The 11,634-nt window shown below is 41.4% G+C and overlaps 1 protein-coding gene and 1 long non-coding RNA gene across 2 annotated transcripts in view; one reads left to right on the forward strand and one right to left on the reverse strand.

Annotated features, from left to right (window-relative positions):
• The window catches only part of spsb1 (splA/ryanodine receptor domain and SOCS box containing 1), a gene marked incomplete in the record, with an annotated part of 27,928 nt that overhangs the window by 13,473 nt on the left and 2,821 nt on the right, over positions 1 to 11,634 (reverse strand). The window contains 1 exon segment of the mRNA XM_014020348.1: positions 6,718 to 6,857.
• LOC106525952 (uncharacterized) lies at positions 3,147 to 11,088 on the forward strand. Its single transcript, XR_001311194.1, has 3 exons — positions 3,147 to 3,445; positions 6,796 to 6,978; positions 10,367 to 11,088. It is a non-coding gene; the product is annotated as an uncharacterized LOC106525952 (long non-coding RNA).

An 11,634-nucleotide genomic window follows, 5' to 3' on the forward strand; every position in this document is an offset into this window, starting at 1 on the left:
ACAACAACAACAACAACAACAACAACAACAACAACAACAATAATAATAAATAAAATTATCTCAGCACAAAATCTCCACCAAAACAAAATGTTTAAAAATGACTTTGAATACATTTTTAACTTATCTCAAAATGTTGAAGAAAGTCCAGGAAAAAAAGTACAAATTTTGTCGATTCTTTGTCATTTAAATGTAAACATTTCATAGTGATGCTTGTAGCTCAGTGGTCTGGGCTTCCAGGCTGCCCCACTGCAGTCTCGCTCAGTTTCAGCTGATCTGAGCGTAGGCTCTGCTGTAGAGACGGGCCGGCTGCTGCTGACGCAGACAGAACTGCTGCTCATTCACTACAACACAGAAGCCAGCTGTCAGCCGCTCAGCCGCTGTTCATCATAAACCAGTTATCTCTCTCTGAAGGGGAAGCCGATGATGTACCGAGCGCTGTCTTCACATCAAGATCCTATATGTTTAATAGAACAGAAACTGTATTTACATGCTGCTGGAATAAAAAGACGCCTTGGCTCGAAATGAGTTTCTACAATCCTTCCTGTGCGTCCACGTTTGATTAGTTTTGTCTTTTTAACTCCCCTTGGTCTTGAGTGAAATCTGTTCAGCTTTACAAAACCAGGTCAGCACAGAAGCACTGGTGCAGTGAAACACACTATAGTACACAACTTCCTCTGCAAAGTCAGGATCTCGTCGTTCAGTCCATCCCTACGTTTTCGTGAAGCTAATTTATTACGGGCTAGTCTCATTTTGCAAAAGGTGTGAGTAAATTTGGATGTCAGTGTTAAACGGTAATGATCACAATAATTTTTTTTTAAACGTTACGGGCATTTGTTGCAAGATTTCATTTTTTTTAGTTCTATGTTTTAACTTTAATTTCCTTTAGAATATTCATAGAAATCATGTTTTAACATTTGAAAATTTGTTATACTCAGACAAAAGAAGAAGAAAAAACAATTCCGGAACCTTTTTTTTTTTTATTTCAAAGAGCCAGAAGTCGATCAGCAGTCAAGACAATTCTCATGTTGACTGAGGACTACTGAGAACCAGACTGAACTGATGAGTAAACCAAGCAAGCTGCTGAGGCCGTGAATCAATCTCACTATTATCTTTTCCCAACAGATCAATGCAGCTGAGGAATGAGCTGCGAATCACAAAAAGAAAGGAAGAGGGGAGAGGAAAAAAAAGACACACACTAACTCAGCAGCCCATGATAACGCTTAACTCTATTAACTGCATGTGCCAAGACAGTCCAGACCTTACAGATAATCTTTACTCCTTCAGATCAACGCACTTTAAGTTACAGTTCAAGCCGCAGCAGCACGTGTCAAAATAACGTCACCTATTTGATTTAAAAAGTTTGTATCAAAATTAAAAATGCTGCACTTCTCACAAAATTAGAATTCTGATCATTAACGGAGTGGTTTTTGTACACCGAACAGCTCTAACTCATATTTATAAACCTAACGAGCAGAAATATCGAGTCAAGAAGAGAACCAAAGGCGACGAAGTGACAGTAACCAGGTAAAACACTAGGTAATCTAATAGGACGTGTAAAAGGGCTCCTTCTCATGGCTTATTCATCACGAGGGATGTCATTACTGAGAATGGTGCGAGCTCTGTGAGGGATATGCTGGCGGGGGCATTTTCCCTGGTGTCACACGGTGCAGAGAGGGCAGAAGCTGCGAGACTCGGCAAACTGGTGCAGCAGCAGCAGCAGATCCTGAACGCAGGGAAAGGTGCTTTGCTCTCAGCTGATGGATATCAGTGTTTGCATCATAAACACTGATGATTTATATGGACAGCCTCGTGTAGCTGATTCTCAATAGTGCATTATGTGAATTTTTGCTGATTCAGCAATCTGCACCAGCAGGGATGCATCTCGTCAGGGCGAAGCTGTGAGCAAATTGGGTTGTGAAAGCATTTATATAATATACAAACACTAATGAGCTTGACTAAGGTGAGCATAGACCTTGACCTGATGAAGTCAGGGTTGATGCGAGATGCATGAGGTTTTTATTCATTAAAAAAACAGAGGCTCATAGCTCTCAACTGAGTCCAAGACACAACAAAATTGTGGGAAAGAAAAGCTCCTGCAGAGAGAAGCAGAGAACACTGCACTGCTGCAGGAAATAGCCCAAAATATTGACGCCTAAAAGACCGAAGCTTTCTAATAAAGACACCATTGTCTACACAATGCTCTGATGTCATCCCTGGAAAAAATAAATAAATAAATAAAACAGGCCTCTCAACACCACGAGCAAGTCTTTGAAAAAAGGACCTTGTAGGACTAGAAGTTGAACCTCAATGGCTGACTACATGATGGATGATTTCACTCGCACAGTTGTGCAACGCATAAAAGACAAATTCGATTGGTCAAGATTTCTCTATATTTTAGCGCACTGCAGAACAGCGCTAGTAGAGCAGTGCATCATGGGTAATGAAAGGTAGGCAACTGAGATTGCAGATTAAGGACATTTTGTTTCACTGAGGGGAATTTTGTACTGTTCCTCAGAGGCCTGTAAGACTTCGAGATGGTTGTTTGTAGACAGGCTTGACGTGGTTGTTCCTCGTTTATCTGCTGACAGATGTGTGCAATAAATGTATTTCATTTTATGTACTGTAGCAAAATATTAATTCTTTATTGATTAAGCTTTTTTCAATCCTTTTATTTTGTAATCAAACAAATTATAGATTTCTCCATTTTCGTTGGGAAATGTCACTTTCTAATTTCCTAACATTTTTGCAACTCATGCTCGAGAACATGCATTCATCTAAAAATGTTTTAAAGAAATTTAAGATATTTTAGCTGCTGATTTGATTTTCTAATCACTCAGGAACAGCTTCACTTGAAGTTTGATCAGCACCGTATTTTAAAGCTGCTTTCGTTGTGGTGTAAGAAATTACAAAGAGGGATGGTGAGTTATGTTTGCATAGAGGAGGTGCTTTGCTCTGATTCTCAGTGTAGGGAGGAGGAGAAAAGAAGAGGGCTGCTGAGGAGGAGAAGAGGGTGGACTGAGGATGTGCACGCGCGCGCGCGCACACACACACACACACACACACACACACACACACACACACACACACACACACTGACCCTGGAGGTTGCGTTCCCCTTTAAAAGTCCCATCCCTCTCAGATACGCAGAGCTCATGCAGGATCTGCTGCGGCAGTGGGGGAACACTGCTGAGCTGTGCAGTTTATGCTGCCAGTGAGAGTGCAAAGAAGAGGAGGGGGAAACAAGCGTGTACCGGAGGAGGAGGAGAAGGAGGAGGAGTGAGGGAGAGAGAGAGAGAGTGCAAACAATGTCATTCTGTTCAGGAGGCAATGCTGCAGTCAACTTTGCCGCGCCATGAAAGCACATCACCACTGACCGAGAGGGGCTCACAGTGAGTGAAGAGAAGTTTCCATCCTCTCGTCCTCCTGCTCGATGCCAGACTCCTCTGTAGGTAAACGTTTTGTTCTTCTGTAGTCTTGCCTTCGCATGTTGTCTCATTACGTGCATTGTTCTCCGTTAAAGGTGATATACTTTTAAAATACGAGTGTGTCGGTGTGCATGCCTGCAGTGCTGAAGCTCCAGGCTGCTTCTGTCTCCTCAGTTTCAGAGTCCTCTGCATCAGTAACAACCAGGCAGAGCAAGTCAGCTAGCAGTCAGGCTCCACTGCTCTCTCATCCATGTTTAACACATAGTACAGGATGGAAATAGCAGCCGGCGTGTCAGATAGCGGCTGGATGAGAGGAGTCACCATTTGTCTCAAGGGCAGGAGTTAAAAAAAAACTTACCAGGAGGTAAAAACTTCTCTGTTTTTAGAGTACAGACTCTCCCATTCCTCAACTTTTCCCTGTTAGCTGTCAGTTTACATTTAACAGAAGGAGTTGATTGTGAATGAATGAATTTTGTGAAAAGGACGTACTGTAACAGCGTCCTGGACCGTCAGTGTCTCTGAGTGATGAGAATAAGGCCACAATGTCCTGAATGGGACAGGGGGAGCTGTGCTGCAGTCATAAACTTGTGCTGTAGCTATGAGGACTTCTCTACCATCCTATTACAGGATGCACGGACAGAGTACAGGTCTGTTAGATTTTTTCCCTAATTCTTTTTTTATCACATTCAGCTTGACAATCAATAAAGTAAACGGAGCTGTTTTCACGTGTTTAGAAACGGGTTCTCATTTAAAAATAGAACTGAAGCAGAACTCAACCTATGCTCAGGGAGACTGCAGCAGAAAATTGTACAAGATTTATTTATTGCTACCTTCGACTTATTGCAGTGTCTGTGCTGAACTCCAGCTCTTTTCACAATAATGTAAAAAATAGTTTAAACTTCAGAAGCCTTTTAACATGTTAAGAGAATGCACTAAACCAGTCTACAAGGTCTGGAGAACAAGTTCAGTCAGGCCGACCGCACGCCCCGGGTCAGCTGTGAGTTCATCTCAGGTAACTGAGCTAAGACTTTTAAAAAAGCAGACACTGTGTTTCATGATGTTTCTCTGTAAGTCTCAAGTCCAGAGCATCTCTTTCGTCTACGGATTTGTCTCTGTAGCAGACGGGTTGGTGCAGTAAGGATGGCAGGTTGTGTTAGAGGAACGTTCAGAGCCTCACATTAACCATGAACATCTGCAGTTCTCCCGCACACCTGCCAGGAGGAAGCTGCTGCACTGCCGGCAAAAAGAAACTGCCGCACTCACCTGACGTTTCCTTCTTGCACCTCACTTCTGCCCTCCTCCACCTCCCACATCGCCTCCTCTTTTTTTCCCCTCCTCCTCTTTTTGTCTCTAATTTCTCTACTGTACTCTCACTCACAGATGCAGCTGGCCAGCACAGCTTCTCACCTGCATGCTTTGCACCTCTGTGACTCTTCCCTCCCTCCCCCTCCACTGGCAAAAAAAAAGTATGCAGCACATGCTCTCACCATCCTCCTTTTGCAATTTGCTTGAGTGAACAGAGAGAGAGAGGGGGGAAGCAAGAGCCAGTGAGAATCCTGCAGTGTCCTGCAGCAGTTGTGTTCCTGCAGTGCCAGCCTCTGGCACCACACATGCACATGAACACACACACACACACACACACAGATAGAGATGCAAACCCACAGGAATGCAGAGATGCATTTAAACTGTATCAGTCTCTCCTCACAGTCTTTGTTCACGTGACACAGTGGTGTTGAAGCAGAACAGGCCGTCTCACTCTGCAGTGGACTGAACAGAGTTTACAGACAGAAGAGAAAGAAACGGACGATTGCACCCCCCCCCCCCACTCACTTCCTTCCTCACCCCCCAATGGTGCATTGTCCCATTCCAGCACTCCAGTTCTGATGATGTAATCAATGCAGCAAGCTTTGAACTTGCTGGGCTAGGGGTTCCTTCGCCCCCCACACACCCCTCTCTCCCACTCTGACTGACATAGATCTAAATCTGAGGCCTCAGTGCAGTTTACATCCTGGGTAAATACTATTAAATTAGTTTTTATGTGAATATTAAGCCTTTGAATCACAAAAAACCCTCCTCTGAGAAGCTGTCCATATTTCACTCGTGTATAAACAGGTAGTTCATGCATGCATGCAGACATTTAGAACCAACTCAGCTGAAACTGCTGCTGATAACTCATCAAGACTGTGCGGTGCCACATATCCACTGTCAATAATTTATCTGTCCAACTATCTGCAGCCCCTCTTCTGTTTTACAGCTGATCTCTAGCCGCCTGCAGTCATACGGAGACGACGGGGCCAAAGCAGAACTTTAAGCGTATTGAGATCTCAGAGTGTAACATCACAGTGACTTTGTTCTTTTATTGATAAGGCCGTCAGTGTGTTGACAGGCTGCGGTGGACAGCAGCGGCGGTGATGTACAGTACAGTACTTTAGAGATGGCTCAGGCAGCCTAACTCAGACCATATTGTAGCAGGTGAGTTTTGCTGAGCTGGCTCCTGCTGCTGGAGCCAGAATCTGCCTAGTGATCAACTTCCTCTAACAGCAGTGATGAACTGGCATCACCCCCTCCTCTAGTTTAAAACAGCAAACATCAGAGCAACTTGAAATAATTAGCACTCACAGATACTGATGATCCTGCACATTTAATGCCGTTTTATGCCAGCAGCCAAACGGCTCGCAGTGCACGTTTGTACCCAAGTACACCTCTTTGATCCGATACGAGGTTCCTTGTTCCCTGCATTAATTACTTTTAAATTCGCATTCAACTTCAAATGTCACTGCTTCCAGAAAACATCGATATTTCACAGGGAAATTCGTGGCCGATGCGTTTTCTTGTGATTTTTAGTTCTATAATTCATACTGATGGGCCTCATCTGTAATTGATGTGACCTACAGAGGGTTGCTGTGTAAGATGATTTGATGATTCAGCAGCTTTCATCGGCATGCTCTGCTGGTGTCCACTTACAGCTTCTTTATGCTGTTATTCTGCGGTGTGAAAGGTTAAGTAGAGCTATTTGCAAATAAGCGTGAGTGAACAGTAAATACTGAGTGTGAACTACTAATTAATGATAAGATTCTGACAGAAGTAAAAAAAAAAAGAAGAATTTTAAATATTTTCTTCCTCAGAGAGTAAAAAGTTGTCACTTCCTTCATAAAAACTGGACTTCTTGTTTCATAAATATAATCCAATAAGCCGGTCCGATCTTTTGTTCAGTTGCCATGGTCCTGCTTCGATTCAAACAGCGACTTCATCATGTGGTAAAGCCTTTAAAGTGAAAGCTCTGCAAACTCACTGAGGCCGGCTGAGTCATGCTGGGTGCTTTGTGGGCTTCCCCCTTCTCTGATCCTCTGCTCCTCCCTCTCTGGTCYAGGCTCATGCGCCCGGTTCAGCTGTCGGTGGGACGTTGGAACATGCCTTGACTTGTCGCGCTGGCTGAGAGAAACACACAGAGAGAGGAGAGTCTCAGACCAGAGGCTGGTGGTCGTTCACCGTGATGTTCAGACGGCCGCAGACTTCAGCGCTGGAGGTGAGACTGGATGAAGGAACTTAGCTGGTGAGTATCAAAACTATAAGTAAATAAATTAATCTGACTTTTTATGTTACAACTCTTATAGTTCCACTTTTTGCTGGTACTGTAAAAAGTTCACCTCTGCATTTTAGAGTTTTATAGTGGGAGGAAATCAAAAAGTCGTGTTAGGGTTTTCCGTTGTCTTAAATATAAGTTAGAGCTTATTAATGTGACGCATACATCTGTCAGCGGTGTGAAAACATCTGAGCCGAGTCTTGATGCTAACATGATACCATGGTAACTAGAGAAAAGGTTATTGAATGCAAAGGACAGTGAAACAAATTGCAATGAGACTGAGACGAGTGACCCTTTTTTTTACTGTCCCTCCACAGTTTAATCCACTGAGGGACAAACGTTTTCCTGATTTTCTCCTCATCTGTTCATTCTGCAGATGAGAAGTCAAACCTCAAACTAAGGACAGAAAGAGGCCCTCCTTACTTACAGCCAATATGAAGCTGACAGAAAATGTTTAAAACTAACGGCACAAAAGTGGGTCCAAACTGCCCCCTGCTTCAAAACAGAAGTGCCATCAGTGTCGAAACAGTAAGTTTACACAAAGCAGATACAACAGAGCAAGGCGTTTCATTTCATCGGGTTGTGAGAACTGAAACACACTAATAACTCAGTGACTCAGATGATAATTATTTAATGCCCAGTTCATTATGACATGCGTGTTTCACTTGTGTGCAGTGAAGCCAGCTGACAGTTGCTGCAGTGACTGTGTTTTCTGGTAACCAAAGTAGTGTGCAATATGGAAAAAAAAATCTACATTTGGACATATGTTATATAATTTGATGTAGCTCAAAAACAAAGTTTCATCGAGATTAAACAAAATGAAATGCCTTCATCTAAAGAGATCATTCAGGACCCTGTTTACACGCACAGCTGTACAGTAAATATGTTGCATTGTTAGTCATAAGATGATTGGGTGGGAGGACTGGGACTTGTTGGAGCGTTGTTAGCTGACAGAGGAAAGCAAAGAGAAGAAGCCGACAGAAACACACAGTTTGGGTTGCAGATGAGTAGCGGAGTGTTTGTGTTTCATAGTTTGTGTATTTTGAAGCCAGACGGCAGCGGTGTGCTCAGGTATAGGTGAGCTGAAACTTTGAAGGTGCGTGTGTGTTTACTGTGCTGCTATGGATCATTGCCTGTTTAATGTGTCACCGACGGTGCACATGATGCAGTTGTAACAGCAGAGCAACACTGTGATTGAAACTTAAACTTAACCAAACACGAAGCACAACATGCTTATTGTTCCACAGAACATTGGAAACGTTACAATCCAAAACTTTTATTTTCTTTGCAGCATTTAATTTTATTTAAGAACTCTGAACAGCAGAGAAAAAGAGACAAATGTTTCTGTTCATTGAGGAGATGAATCATCTCTTTGCACTCTGTTCCTTTAGATTCCTGATAGTAAAAGATTTAAACTAAAATATTAAGTTTGAACAAATCTGACTTAATGATATGGTTTTATGCTGCCTCTCTTGCACTAGTGCTCGGCATAGATTTAACTCCTTGATGAAGTTGATGAAAAAGATGAATGATACCAAAGTTACTCAGGGCATTATAAAATTATTTTTTTCTCACACTAAATTTTATTGCACTTGGAACAAATTTAAAATTTTACATTTTTAATAGCCTAATTGAGCACATTTAAATTAATTGGTATATTTCACAACAGCAAAAAGGGTTATTTACATTTAAAGGTATGGTAATATGTCAGAACATTACTCCATTTAATAAAATAAAACGTAAAAGAATTGTCTTTTATCTTAAGAGTGAAGCAGTCAGTTGTTTAATTAAATCACAGAGAATTTTAATACAAATTTATGACTTTTATCTTCCACTTATTTATATAAGCAGTTGTAATTCAAGACAAAACATTAAACATTTTGAGGGGGGTTTCCACTTGTCATATAATTTGAAACTTTGTAAGAGTAAACATTATTTTGGAACTGAACAAAATGCATATCAATTAAATAAGTTCATTTTTAATAATAATAAACCAAAAACTGTTGTTTTTTTATCTATATAGTTGTCAAGCTTATATTCATATTTGTTTCAGCCTCCTCCGACACCAATCAGCCATCTTAATTCATATACCTGCGTATTTTGATGAGCTATTAATTGTTGTCAACATTTTTAATAAATCCAGATTAATACATTTTTTTATTCTAAATTCTTCTTTTCCATCACAATAAACTGAGTTTGTCAACAAAAAAAAAGGAATTTTAAGGAGTTAGTCTTTTAGAAACCACTCATAGGTGTGTAATATTACATTTTTTTGTTTGTTTGTTTTGTGCAGACTGAGACGTATCCTGTGAGAGATAAATGAGTTGAACCTGTGTGCTGCTCCTGCTGCAGAAGGCTGTGTGGAACGGTTTATTCTGCGAGAGGGGTTGTGTTTTCATTGGCAAGCCTCGGTCCTGTAGTCCGGATTACATCAAGGCCGGACAGGAAGGAATTCCTGTCATCATGTGCTCAGTGAAGGCGGCATCTAGCTCGATACAAAGACACAAAGGGACACAGATGCAGCTGTTTTGGCAACCGAACGCAGGTCGAGAGGAGCTTCTGTATTCGTCTGTGGACATCTGTTGTATCTGTGTGCGTCTGACAGAAGCTGGCAAACACAAAGAAAACTAGCCTCAGCAAACATATTCAGCATTTCTTTGCGTTTGAGGCAGACACATTGCTTTTACCCAAGTATCTAGATTTTTCTTACATCAGATTACTCATCAGATTTAAAGCACAAATTTCAAGCCACACAACAAAAGCAGACACGGAGGATAACAAACAGCCTTGCTGCCGAGTCCTAACGTAAAGACTTCCTCCTTGAAAAGTCCCTTCGTACGCCAGCAGCTGCATGCTGGTCTCTGATATCCTCGTTGTCCTGTAAGGCAGAGTCAACATCGACATGACGGTGGATGGTCTGCCTAAAATAGCACTGCAGCGAGAGTACACATCTGATAGCAGAGAGGGGTTTAGTTGTTGTCTAACAGGTACGATACACACACCAGGGCGTTATAGTACTCAAGTGAACAGATGGATAAACACACACACAAGAAGACGAGAGTTAAATCGAACCAAGCATTTGTTGCAGAATCCTGAGTCATGGTGGATCTATTCTTAGTTTGGAGGTGTTTGTGTTTGTCCAAGTTATGTGAACTTGAAGCGACGCTGCGCAAAATATTTAAAGATGATCAAAAATTTGAGAGGAAACAAGCTGCGAGTTCCTCAGCAGTGCTGACTCTTTAAAGTATTTATCTTTACAGATTTATCTTTCTGTTTGCGTGGAAGTCTAATTGTTTTATTTGAAACAATTGACAGTCAGTGATTTTTATTTTCTCCCACTTCTTGACTTTTTCTGCAGGTTGTCCAGCAGTTTCCGAAGCATCCCACCGAAAAAAGTCTTGGAAGCAGAAGAAAGATGTACACGGTACCAGACTCACAGGGTCAAAACCTGCCCCAAAGAGCAGCCAGGATCCGGCTGAGAAGAAGCAGGTGGACGCGGCTGCTGTGGGTGTTTCTCTGGCAGTGTCTTAGCTGGTTGTTGTGAGGAGTGAGAACGAAGCAATCAGCAAGTATACTGCCGCAGAAATTCTTCGCAATGAGAAGCCCTGGGATCACAGCCATCGAGGGTGGAAAAAGGAAAGAGAAATTTACACTGCAGAGAACACCTGACAACGCTTACAGCTGGATCAGACTCTGAGCTGAAGTTTCATGATCTTCTGCTGCCATCTTGTGACTGAACACATCCGCCCAGCATGCCGTGGCTCATCAAACACTGCACCAGTTTAGATATATCTTTTTTTCTTTTATTTATTTATTGTTTGTTTAGTTTTAACTGAGTAAAGAAATTTAGCTCAAATGGCACAGCTTAAATTTATTTATTTTGTTTTGCTTTTTTAAATTTATTTTAGTTGCAAATGCATGTTTAGCTGTCACCAAGTAAAGTTTGCATCAGAAGCTCTTTTTTCTGGATGGCAACAAATTAAGTTATTTTTTCTTTTTTTTCTGCCACTGCTTCTTAATTAACTAATGTCAAATAGAATTATTGTAAAAAAGGAGGAATAAAATGTACACAAACAGAAATTCATCTAATTCTTTTTTATGACACTTGTATTTTGTAATTATGACAGACTAATGTTGAGTAAACCTCTTAAACTACCAAGAGACCTGAAATAATGAAAACAAAGCAGAGTTAATGAGTGGAGTGGAGATGAACCAGGTGCGCATCAGGTAAAAGGGACACACACATTTTTATTTTTTATAAACACGCCCAACCTTGATCAAGAATAATTGTATGCATTTAAAGCGTGTTTTCTGCTCATGCTATTCTGACCGTAATGCAGATGTTGGGTTTGCTGCAGTCTGCAGAAAAAGCACCGATGCTCCACTGCACTGCTGCAAACACTGAAGGGGATTGCAGTTTTTTTTTTTTTTTCTGAGCTGCAGCAATGCAGAAGCAGTTAAACTGTGCTCTCATACCGGGTTGCTGCATTATTGACTTTCAACCTTTCTACATTTTATCTCTTAAGAAAAAAAAATACAAATTTAAGAGAAATTAATAATTAACATTTGCTGGACACAAAGCCAAGCAGACATCCTTTGTTACCCATACGTACATGCCATACAAGC

This window comes from Austrofundulus limnaeus, unplaced genomic scaffold (genome assembly GCF_001266775.1).
Source record: "Austrofundulus limnaeus strain Quisiro unplaced genomic scaffold, Austrofundulus_limnaeus-1.0 Scaffold3, whole genome shotgun sequence".
NCBI lineage: Eukaryota > Metazoa > Chordata > Actinopteri > Cyprinodontiformes > Rivulidae > Austrofundulus > Austrofundulus limnaeus.